Source organism: Marmota marmota, unplaced genomic scaffold (assembly GCF_001458135.2).
Source record: "Marmota marmota marmota unplaced genomic scaffold, marMar, whole genome shotgun sequence".
Taxonomy (NCBI): domain Eukaryota; kingdom Metazoa; phylum Chordata; class Mammalia; order Rodentia; family Sciuridae; genus Marmota; species Marmota marmota.
The window spans coordinates 39,626,137-39,638,423 of record NW_025999932.1 but is presented as its reverse complement, the minus strand read 5'-3'; the positions used below and the strand labels follow the sequence as shown (position 1 = coordinate 39,638,423).

At 37.8% G+C, this 12,287-nt stretch overlaps 1 long non-coding RNA gene across 1 annotated transcript; it reads left to right on the top strand.

Annotated features, from left to right (window-relative positions):
* The first annotated feature begins 963 nt into the window (after nucleotides 1-963).
* On the top strand, nucleotides 964-10,631 carry LOC125616157. The gene is made up of 2 exons (XR_007346795.1): nucleotides 964-2,210; nucleotides 2,253-10,631. It is a non-coding gene; the product is annotated as an uncharacterized LOC125616157 (long non-coding RNA).
* The last annotated feature ends 1,656 nt before the right edge of the window (nucleotides 10,632-12,287 follow it).

The following is a 12,287-nucleotide window of genomic DNA, read 5'->3' as shown; positions in this document are numbered from 1 at the left end:
GTGTGGATTGTTTCCTTTTCTCTGAAGCTCTTTAATTTGAAGTAATGCCATTTAGAAATCCTTTTATTTCCTGAACCATTGGCATCCTATTTAGGAAATCTTTGCCTGTGCCAGTGTCTTGAAGTGTTTTTCCCTAATAGATTCCTCTATGATCAAGGACCTATATTAAGGTCTTTGATACTTTTTCAATTAATTTTTAGTGTCTATCAACTTTCCACCAGCATCATTTGTTAAAGAGGTTGACTTTTCTCCAACATTTTTTTTTTTTTGGTACCTTTGTCAAGAATCAGATGGCTATAGATGCATGGGTTTTCTGGGTCTTGTATTCTATTGCATATCTCTTTGTGTGTTTTATGCCAATACCATGCTGTTTTTGTTACTGTGAACATTTTGAAATCAGGTATTGTGATACCTCTGGAATTGTTCCTTTTATTTATTTATCTTTTATTTTATGCCATTATACATGTACTTTTTTTTTTGCATTACAATTCTTAATACACATACATATCACAATTTTGTTCAGGATCAGTTTGGTTACTTGGAGTCTTTTGTGCTGCCAGATGAATTCTGGAATTGCTTTTTCTAGTTATATATGAAGAATGTCATTGGTATTTTGATGGGTATTTGCATGGAAGCTGAAGATCACTATTGGTACTTTGGCCATTTTAACAATATTAATCTTCTAATCCACAAACATGGGAGACCACTCTTTTAGTGCCCTTCTCAATTTATTTCTTCAGTATTTTACAATTTTTATTGTAGATTCTTTCACCTCCTCAGTTAGGTTTATTCCTAGGTATTTTAATTTTTTTGAGGCTGTTGCAAGTGGGATTCCCCCTCCTCCCAATTTATTTCTCAGAGTGTGCATTATTGGTATATAGAAAAGCTACTACTATTTGCACATCAATTTCTTTTTTAAATCCTGCTGCTTTGCTGAATTTGTTTAGCAGTTCTAAGGGTTTTTTGGTGGAGTCTTTAGGGCCTTTTAAGTATAGAATCATATCATCTGCAAACAGGGATAATTTAACTTCCTTCTTTTCTATTTTTATCTTTTTTATATATTTCTCCTGATGGCTCTAACATTTCAAGCAGTATATTGAATAAGAATGGTGAGACTGGCCACCCTTGTCTTGTGGCTGATTATAGAGGAAATGCTTTAAATTTTCCCCATTTAGTATGATGTCGGCTAAGGATTTGTCAGGTTTTTAAGTTGTGGTATGACTCTTCTATATATAGTTTCTTCAGGGCTTTTATTATGAAGGCACATTGGCATTTGGAGTATAATGTGTTGTTGAGAGACTCTTTTCTGGTCATGTCTATTTGGAGTTCTAAATGCTTTTTGTACCGGGATGTCTTTATCCTTCCCAAGATTTGGAAAAAAATTCTATTATTTGATTGCATAGATTTTCTGTGCCTCTGGCCTGTAGTTTAGAGGCCTCATCTGTTCTCTTCATACATGTTTAGTTCTTTAATGGATCTGATATGTTCTGTTTATTTTTAAATTTTTTCTTCATTACTATTTGTGATAATTCATCAACCTTATCTTCTGACTCTGATGCTCTTTCTTCTGCTTGATTTAGTCTGTGGGAGAGGCTTCCTATTGAGTTTTTGTATTGGACTTTATTGAGCTTTTCATGTACAGTATTAATGTGTGGTTCTCTTTTAGAATCTTTATCTCTATTGAATTGCTATTTCATATTCTACATTGTCTTCCTAGCTTTATTCAGCGGCTTATCTGTGTCCTTTTTGAAAGCACGATCATTTTCAAAACCACTCTTGTCAGTTCTTTGGAATTTCATTCACTTTGAAATATTTAGAATCTGTTACTAAACAGCAGATATTAACTTTTTGTGGAGTCATATTGCCTTGTTTTTTTCATATTTCTTGTGTTTCTATGTTGATATGCATAAATTTGTGCAGCTGTTGGGATGAAAAATATCTTCCTTCTTTTTTTTTATGTAAAGGTCTTCTTAGGGAGCAAACCTATGTTGATGATGTACCAGGGAAAAAAGTTTATTGTGTAATACTGAGTTCAATTCCAAATACATTTCTTGGTGTAGTTTCCCTGTGCCTTCTTCAACTGTGATTGGTGGGTTTTGACACAGTGTCAGAGCCTGAGTGGTAGATTTTCTCTGTAGGTCTTGCAGGAGTGGAGGCAGATGGGTCATAGATGGCAGAGTATATGGGTGCCCCTTGTGTTTACTCCTCAGGTCCTTGTGTTTACTCCTCAGGTCCTTGTGTTTACTCCTCAGGTCTTGTGAGCGATGTAGAGTCTGAAAGGGTATGTGAGCTACGTATGCTGAGGTCAGTCATAGGTGTGGTGTCCAAAGCATCAGAATTATTTCTTTCTGACTTCAGATCTCCCATAGCCATGCCTTCTTGGGGCTGGGTTGTCAGATGAAGGCTTTTATAATCCCTATTCTTTTTTTTTTTCCTTTTTTTGTACCAGGGTTGGAACACAGTATACATAACAACTGAGTCACATCCCAGCCCATTGTATTTTTTGAGACATGGTCTTGCCAAGTTCCTGAGGCTGGCTTTGAACTTGTGATTCTCCTGCGTCAGCGCCCCTGCCCCAGCGCCCCTGCCCCAAGCTGCTGAGATTAAAAGCATGCACCAGCATGCCTGGCATAGCCCCTAATCTTTAAGTTGAAATGCTCACTAAGGTTCAAACAGATCTAGGTCATGGCTGGATTGAAAAACAATTTGTCACATCTCGGCTTGGCCTGTTGCTCAGTTGCAAAGCACCCTCCCAACATGCTTGAGGAGTTGGGCTTCATTCCCAGCAAGACTCAGAAAGAAGAAAACAAGTGGCAGAAGAAACTGCAATTTGGAAACACACCAGACATGGACATAGAGTCATAACCAAACATAATCAACTACAACCACAGCACCAAGAGCAACAGAAAAGATAGGAGCAGAGATAATATAGAAGGTACTAAAAATTTCATAACCAATAAAGGTACGAATTTAGAAAAAGAATAACATTTTAAAAATAGGGAAAAAAGGAAAAAAATGAGAAAGAAGAAAAGGGAATGGGAGAAAGGAAAAAGAAAGACAATCAGCTAACTGTTAATAGGAAAATAAGAGAGAGGGAGAGGTAAAAGAAATATATGTGGGGTGGTGTGTGTGTGTGTGTGTGTGTGTGTGTGTGTATGTATCCCCCCCACATGAAAAAGTCTAAATTTTAGGCTCCTCCCTGCCAAGCAGGTTGATTATGTAGGCCTGAGTGGATGTTCTCGCCCTATGTTGACCAGGCCTTCTTTCCTTGACCTCTCGGGCTCTGTGCCCCTTGATAACAGCGTAGGCTGTGTGGCGCTCTTTCTTTCTCCTCTTTCCTCTGTGTTGCTTGCCTGGTGACCAGGAGTGGTGTCTGAGCAGTCATTTGTAAAGACTCTTATCTGCTCTGCTCACCAAGTAGGATAGTAACACCCTGGTGTCATTTTCTCTGTACAGCCCTAGGACAGAACTGATCCTGGTGGATGCAGCACAGCAGGGTCTTTGACACCTTTTGTGATACCTGCTTGGTGGTAGGAGGTGCTTGTGGGGGATGGACAAGGAGGTGCTATAAAGCCCCAAATATCTGCACTGAAATGTGGGCAGCCACAGATCCACCTTTGGTGTCTGAGACGTAGCTGTCATGAGTAGTCACATGCGAGCCTTCATTCCTCCTGACTCGTGCAGCTCAATGGAAAGCAACCGTGTGGTGGTCTCTTCTCTTATAGGTCTTAGGTTTCCCACCACATAGAATTCCCAGTGGCATTGTTTCAGAAGCTTTCCCTAGTAGCCAAAGTCATTTTCAAAGCTGTCCCCTATGGGCTTAGTGTATGGTACTTGAGAGGTTGAAAAACACAGGGACCTTTGCCTCCTAGAGAAGTAACTTCAGACTTTTTCAAGATGGCTCCCCACTATAGAAACACACTTACACGGCAGAAAGTAGGGTATTTTTCCCTAGTGCTAGGTAGAGTCCAGGGACATTACCTGTATGGCTGCCCTTCTGCATGGTGCTCACTCGTGTGCAGGTTGTGATGGAGCCATTGGTTCTACATGCCATCTGTTCTGCTTTCAAAAGTCCCTGGGTTTCCCAAGTCTCTGGCAATTCACAGGTGAACTTCAGCATTCCTCACAGTCACCTGCCTTATTGAGTAGCTGCTGGCTGGTTGTTTTGATTCTACTGGTGGAGATGCTTTTGAATGCTGGGTGTCTCTAATCTGCCATCTTGAGTTCCTCCCCTTGCAACTCTTTTTAAAAGGCAAGCATACTGTGGATACCAAAATTTGTTAAAATGAAAAACAGAACAATATCCTTCATGTGAGTAGATACACAAAAATTTTTTAACAAAATATTGCCAAGTTAAATCTAGAAATATTCCAAAAGGGTAATAAATCATGATCAAGTGGGATTGATTCCAAGAAAGCAAGGTAGATTTTACATTTAAAAAAATCAATAGAAGTACCATAAAGTAATAAAAATCTCTCAATCAATGCAGCAAAAGCTTTTGACAAAATTTAATTCCTCTGCACTAGGAATTGAAGAAAATTCCCTCAATTGGATAAAGGTCATCCTCTAAACACACACACAAAGCAAAAACACTAGGACTGGCATCACATTTAATTGGTAAAACATTAATTTGTCTTGAGATAGAGCAGAAGGCAAGAATGACAACAGTCTGCATTTAACATCATATTGGAGGTAAGAAAATAAAACATAAAAGGCATAATGACTGGAAAAATATGAAGTAGGGAACATGATTGTGTACTCAGAAAACATTATGGAATCAACCCCCCCATATCTCTATATAGAACTAATAAATTTAGTATGGTGAACATTCTAAACTTTTATTTATAGGCAATGTATATGAATAGATAACAGTATAGTAGCAATAGAAAACTCTATTAGAACAAGTAAGTGAAGGTTGGCAGAGTCATAGAATACAAGGTTAAAATGCAAAATATCAACAGTATTTTTATATAAGAACAATTTGAAAGTGAAATTGATACTATGTACAATGGCATCAAAACCATCAAAGACCTTAGAATGTATTATCAGAGGCATAAAGCTTCCAAACTGTAATCTTCAAAACATTGCTAAAAAACAAATACAAAATAAATAGAAAAGTGAACCATACTTATACATTGTGTGACTTGATATCATTAAAAATTCCATTTTAATGTTGATATTTCAGATTCAATGCAATGTCTATAAAAATTCCAATAGGCTTTTTTTTTTTCTTGAGAATTAGGAAGTGTGATTTTAAAGTTTATACAGAATATAAGACATATAATGCCAAAACATTTCTGAAAAATTAAAAAAAAGACCAAAACATTTCTGGGGGAGGAAGAGTTGAAAGATTTACACCAACAAATTTTACAACCTACTATATAGTTGTAGTAACCAAGATGGGCAGAACTAGGCTAAGGACAGACACATACACTAGTGCATAAGAACAGAAAGTCCATGAGTAGACATAATACATATGCAGTCAATTTTCTTTAAAAACCAAGGTACTCAGTTAATTCAGTATGGAAATCTTTTTCTAAATATTGCTGAAACAACTGGATATCTGGTGAAAGGGAAATTCACCTTTTGCTCAATACATAAAAATTTCTTAGATTTAAATGTAGATGTCTAATCAAATTTCTGTAAGAAAGTGCAGGGGAATGTCTTGGCAACACCTGAGATTGGAAGCAAAAAGCACTAAGCGTGTTTTTAGAAGTTGACAAATTATATTAGGATTAAACAGTTCTTTCTTTAGAAGACACGTTAGCAGTGGAGACATGCTCCCAGCAAAGTTCCCCCATACTCCTCTTTCCACCTGACAAAGGAGTGTGGCACCAGGAACCCCTCAGCTAACCCTCACCTGGTACCATCAGAGCTGTAGTAACTTACTCTCAAAGGCTTTAGAGAGAGATTTGAACAGCAACCATGGGCCTGCCCCATATTCCCAGTCCTGCCATGTGGAGACCTGCCTTCCTGGACAGGAAGGGAGGAAATTTTGAGAAAGGAGAGAAAAGAGACCCATAAGCTTAGAAAATACAGAAAAATGTAAAAAACTCTGATTCAGAAAATTAAAAATGTCATTAATAAGTAGAAATACCACAAAAAAACATTTCTTGGGACACATTTGACAATGAGCTCCTATCCAAATTCTATAATAAATTATCATAAAGCACCAAAAAGGATGAAAAATCAAGTTAAAAAGTCAAAATCATTGAGCAGACACTTCATAAAAGAAGCATGTGAATGACCCATAAATACAGAAAAAATCTAAAGCATACAGTTATCAAGGAACACAAAACCACCCATGTTAGAATGACTAAAGGAGCAAATATTGATGAAGATGAGGGGCAACTGATCATGAATAAAATATATGAAACTGTGAAGAACTATGCCTATGAACTGCAGTTCCAATTTTAGGTATTTACCCAAGAGAATAAATGTGTTTACAAAAATTCTCATACAAGAATGTTAATAGCAGTTTTATTCATAATAACACCAATTTGGAAACAACTGGCATGTCCATCAGCGGAAGAATGGGTGAAAGAACTGTCATCTCTTCACAGTATGGAGTACTCCTCAGTAACAGAAAGGAATGAATTACTGAACACAGTGGTGTGGATAGATCTCAAAAGCATTATGTTAGGCAAAAACAGATCCAGCTCATAAATACTGTATGATTCTCATGTATGAGATTCATAAAGAATGAGATCCAAGAATAGAAAAAATTAATTTTTTTATTCATGGTGATAGAAATTATAAGGTGGTTAATAGAAGATGGGAGCAGGAATTGACTGGGAAGGGTACAAGAGGATTTGGGGGATATTGTAAACACTTTATATCTTGTTTCAGGAGGACAGTGAGCTCCAATCCAAATTCTATATAAATTATCACAAATAAATAGTTAAGTTATTAATGCTTAAAATCTTCACAGTTTCTTTTGTTATTTATGCCTTATTTAGAAAAAAAGATAATTGAAAAGAGAAAAAAATTCTATAAATGGATGATCAGATAGGTTTCCTTTTCTTCCTGTCCATAACCTGGAAGATAGGCAACATAGCCAGATGCAGTGGTGCACGCCTGTAATCCCAGTGACTCAGGAGGATCTTGAGTTCAAAGCCTGTCTCAGCAAAAGCCAGGTGCTAAGCAACTCAGTGAGACCCTGTCACTAAATAAAAATACAAAATAGGGCTGGGGATGTGGCAAAAAGACAGGCAATATGGAGGAGAAAATGTATTGCAAAGGAAGAAAGGATAAAAATAAACTCTCTAAGTTCAATTTTCTAAATTTTATTAACACTCCAGTGTTAGTATATTTTCTGGAAATGTTATTCTGCACTTCAATCATCATCTCTTTCCCCCTTATTCCTGGTTTCCACTGTAGCTCACAGTATAGTGGTAGGGATGCTAACAATTGGAGCCAAAGTTATTTCCCAAGTCAAACACAAATCATGTTTGTGAATTGAGACTCTCATGCAATTCATCCAAATCCAAGTTTTACCAGTTCCATTAAGGGAAGCATGTGTCCATTCTGGATGTGGATGTGAGTTCCTGTTGAGGGCTGATTTGCTTATAGAATGAATGCTCTCTCTCCTTACCTGGCCTCTGTACAGTCTTGTGACAATGCGAAGTTGTAGGGCAGGGACTGAGGCCATATCTAAATATACATTTGTTCCTCAGACAGCTCGACCCAAATTTAAAAAAACCAATAGGAATATCAGCCCAAGAAGAAGTGGGGAGGAGCAGGAAAAATAGAAGTGAAGCCTCATCACAGACCGTGGAGGGGGGATGAAGGCCTGTGCGTGTGGAGTCTGTTCATTTCCCTTGAAGGACAGGAGCACAGATGGTGGGAACTGAGGAGAGGTGACTGAAAAGGACGACATCAGAACTTTTATAAAACCCAGTGTTTTTAAAACAGATGGAGGAATGTGGAGGAATTTCCTGGGAAGAGTTATTCCTAAATGATTTCATCAGTTTCTTTTAAGATGGAGGGAGGGGGCTGTTGGCTCAGTTACCCTCGCATATTGAGGCCTCATTTTCTTTCTTCTGTCCTCCAGACAACAGGTGTTTTCATTCAGTGCTCTGCGGCTTCCAAATGTGAATCTCTCTGATATGGGGAGTGATGAGGGAGAAGAGCAGAGGAAAAGACTTACGTGTTTATTTTGGGGTTACAGAGAAGATATTAGGGATGAGCTGGGACTACACGGAATGTCTTAGAGGATGATCCAGAAACATCTGAGTTTATAAGTACCTGGGAAATGTAATTCTTGCATTCTGTGTAAAACCATTTTGTTTTCCTATAAAATGAACACTGAACTGAACCTTAGGAAATGAATGAAAAATTTGTCACGAAAGAAAAAATTCTTGATGCCAACCCAGATGAGACACCTCAAGTGTCAATGGCAGATCCCAAAATAGTTCTACTGGTTTCCTGATTTTTCTCCCACCAATTGCTTGTTTCAAAGTCTAGAACCCTGGAAGAGGGCTGAGCAGTAACACCTTTAAAATAACCTTATTTTTCCTTTCACTCTGGACTCCTGATCCCTTTGGGGGAAATATTCAAAAGGAAAAGGTTTTTTTTTTTTCTTCTTCCTCTTTCACAATTAAAAATCAGTAGGTGCAGCAAACACATTCTCAGGTGGCCTCCAGTGAGTCACCTCTCTGCATAATTCCTTTCCTGAGCGCAAATGGAATCTGTGACTTGCTTTTTAACCCTAGACTATGGCAAAGGTGATGGGAGGTCACTCGAGTGATTGTGACATGGTATAAGACTCCATGTTAGCAGATTGGAGAGCATGCTCTGCCTCGAAGCAAAAGCCATGGTGTGAACTGCCTACAGGGAGGGTTTAGCATGGCAGAGAACTGCAAGCGGCTGCTAAGACATGAGAGCCTCCATCCTACAACCTAAGAGAACTACTTTTTCTGCTTTCTGGAAGAGGGACCCAGAGTTTAAATAGAGAATGTAGCTCAGATGACAACTTGATTACCATCTAGGGAGACCCAGAGCAGAGGACTGAGCTAAGCCATGGCTTGATTTCTAACCCATGAGTGAATTTCTAATCCTGCTGAAACTGAAATAATAAACGTGCTGCTTTGGACTGCTAAGTTCTTGGTGATTTGTTATGCAGCAATTAATAACTAATGTAGCCGGGGAAGTGTTGACTTAGCGGTCAAGACGCCAGGTAAAATCCTCTGATGTGTAACCAACTAGGCAATGAATCTGAAATATTTGTTATGATAAAAATAACTGAAGCAGAACCATAGAGTCCCATCCTTATCACTTAAAGCAGTATTACTTGGGAGAGAAAAATTTTGATTTAATTGCACCTTCCCAGCTCTAGAAAGTAGGTGACATATTGGAAGGATATGTAAAGATAGGTGGGGCCTCTTAGTCTGTGTGTCCCCCATATTCGTTTTAGCCTGAGGCTCAACTTCCATGCCTCCAGATCTTCTCAGATTATGGGTTTTTTTCCTTTAGTACCTGCAGATGGAGTAGAATTAGATGGGGAAGGTGACCAGTCCCTCCTCCCACCCACTTTCACTCTTTACTTTTCTTTGATTCTGTATTTTAACACACATGGTCATTGTTTTCTAAGGCTAGTCAGTGTTAATTAGTCGAATGAACATTATTTAAGCAGCAGAACAGAAGCTCCTCTGTTTACAAACATTAATTTCACCCAATTTTATCCATTATGAGCATAATGTGGTAGGACGGAACAAAAAGAGGTCACATCTGCTGCCACTACCATGACATTTGTGCTTGAATAGTATCACAATGAGTTAGGAATAAATGACCTTATGGTAATTATCATTTTAACATTGCAGGAGAAAAAGCAGGTTATGTGCAGCCTCCTCCTTCACCTACTACTTGTGCTCCACTGGAACATACCATGTGCTCCTTCTGTGTCCCCATCGACTCATCTGCTAAGAGAACATGAGAAACCTTACTTGTGGGAATTGAGGCATCTTGACCAGATGATCGATGGGCTGTCTTAAAACCAAAAGACATACTCTGGATTGGAATTGATTATAGCTTCTCCAGAGGCCCAACACCTCCAACAATTATACCACACACACTACAGCTCAATTAGGAAAATAAAGGAAAAACAAACATTCCACTTAAAAGGGTATGCCCATGGCAAACAAGCATCTGAAAATTTATTCTACATCATTAGTCACCAAAATAACGCAAGGCAGAACCACCATGGGATATTATTATATACCTATCAGTCTGGCCAAAATTAAAAAAAAATAGTAACATCAAAAACTGGTAAGGATGTAGAGAAACTATCTCACTCATATATTATTGGTGGGACTATAAAGTGGTGCAACTGCTTTAGAAAGCAACTTGGAACTTTCTTGTAAAACTGAACACTTAATTACCGTGGAACCCAGCAATTGCACTCTTGGGCATTTATTGTAGAGAAATACTACTAGCAATAACATGGAACAAACTATTGATACACACAAATTTGATCAGTTTTAAAGAGGATTTATACTGAGTCCAAAAGCCAATTCCAAAAGATTGCATACCATATTGATTCCATTTGTGTGTGTGTCTGTGTGTGTGTGTTTTGGTTTAGGTTTTATTTTTATTTTTTTATTTAGATATCATGAAAGTGTATTTTGACATAATAAACATACATGGAGTTCAGTATATTGGACAAAGGGGAATGAAGGGAAGGAGGGCGATGGGAATAGGAATGATAGTAGAATCAATCAGACATAACGTTCCTATATGAATACATAACCAGTGAAACTCCATGTCATGTACAACCTCAAGAATTGGATCCTAGCTAGGTGCAGTGGGGCATGCCTATAATCCCAGCAGTTCAGGAGGCTGAGACAGGAGGATTGAGAGTTCAAAGCTAGCCTCAGCAAAAGCGAGGTGCTAAGAAACTCAGTGAGGCCCTGTCTCTAAATATAATACAAAATAGGGCTGGGGACGTGGCTCAGTGGTTGAGTGCCTCTGAGTTCAATCCCCGGTAACCTCATCCCCCCCAAAAAACAATGGGATCCTAATTAGAATAACTTTTACTCTATGTATGTACATTCCTGAGAAGATATAGAAATGCAGGACAAATTAGTAGGAATAATACAAGGGATCCTTATGCTGATGAAATTGTTCTGCATTTTTATAGTAGTGGTGGACACATGACCCTATGCCTGTGATAAAATTAGATAGCACTTCACATTCATACCCTCAACTGAGTACAAAGAAAACTGGAAAAAATAGAATAATATTAGTTGATCATGTTAATTTCAATATCCTGGTTATGATACCATACAATAATTTTTATAACATTGTTACCATTGAGGGAAGCTGGATAAGGGTACATAGAATTTCTCTTTTGTTTCTTTCAATTGCATGTGAATCTCCACTTACAGAATTAATTTAAAATATTTTAAGTTATATGAACTCCTTGGGAAATAAAAAGTGAAAGTATTGACAGGCATTTATAAAAGCATTCACTGTATATTACTGTACTAACCATTGCCCCTGCCCTAGAAACTGTTTTGGTTTGGTGATATGATGGAACCATCAGAGGATTAGATAAAATAATATATTGCTACAGAAATATAGATAATCTAGTGCTGCTAGAAGGTATCTTTGGGCTGATGGCCAATTTGGAAGATTAAGAGGTCACCAAGTACTTCTTTATGGTCTTCCATTAACATAACCATGATAAATACTTACTTAAAGAATCTTTTTACATTTTTATTGATGGCCTAAGTAGCTGGGCACCAGGGAAAATAAGATGGGGAAAATTTCACTTTAATTAAAATATTGGCACTGTAAGACATATTAAAGTAGTAATATTACAGTAATATTCCACAGTCCTCTCCTAGTTGCAGCCTATGACTGTAAGAAGCCATATCCTATGACAGAGGGTGAGGGTTGGTAGAGCTGGAGAGACAGGAGCATCCACTGTCTCCTCTGACCTTTTAAACAGCTTGATACATACATATTAAGATTAATGAAGATTAATGGAGATCTTAAAAAAACAACAGTTACTTCTGTCTTTAGAAGTAGCATCCATTGAAAATTTCATTTTGAATCACTGAACAATAATCTTAAGACTGTACTTTTTTTTTCCCCTCCATTAGTTGCTAATGAAATGTTCCAAACAGGCTTCTGAAATGATCATTCCAATCTGATGATTAAGAGAAGCTTTCCTGTGTGCCTCTGTTATTCTGTTCACAGAACTCTGTTATTATTAACAACATCTAACACAATTTAGAATCAACATTTGCTGAAAACAAAAAAAATGCCATGTATTTTGTGCTGGT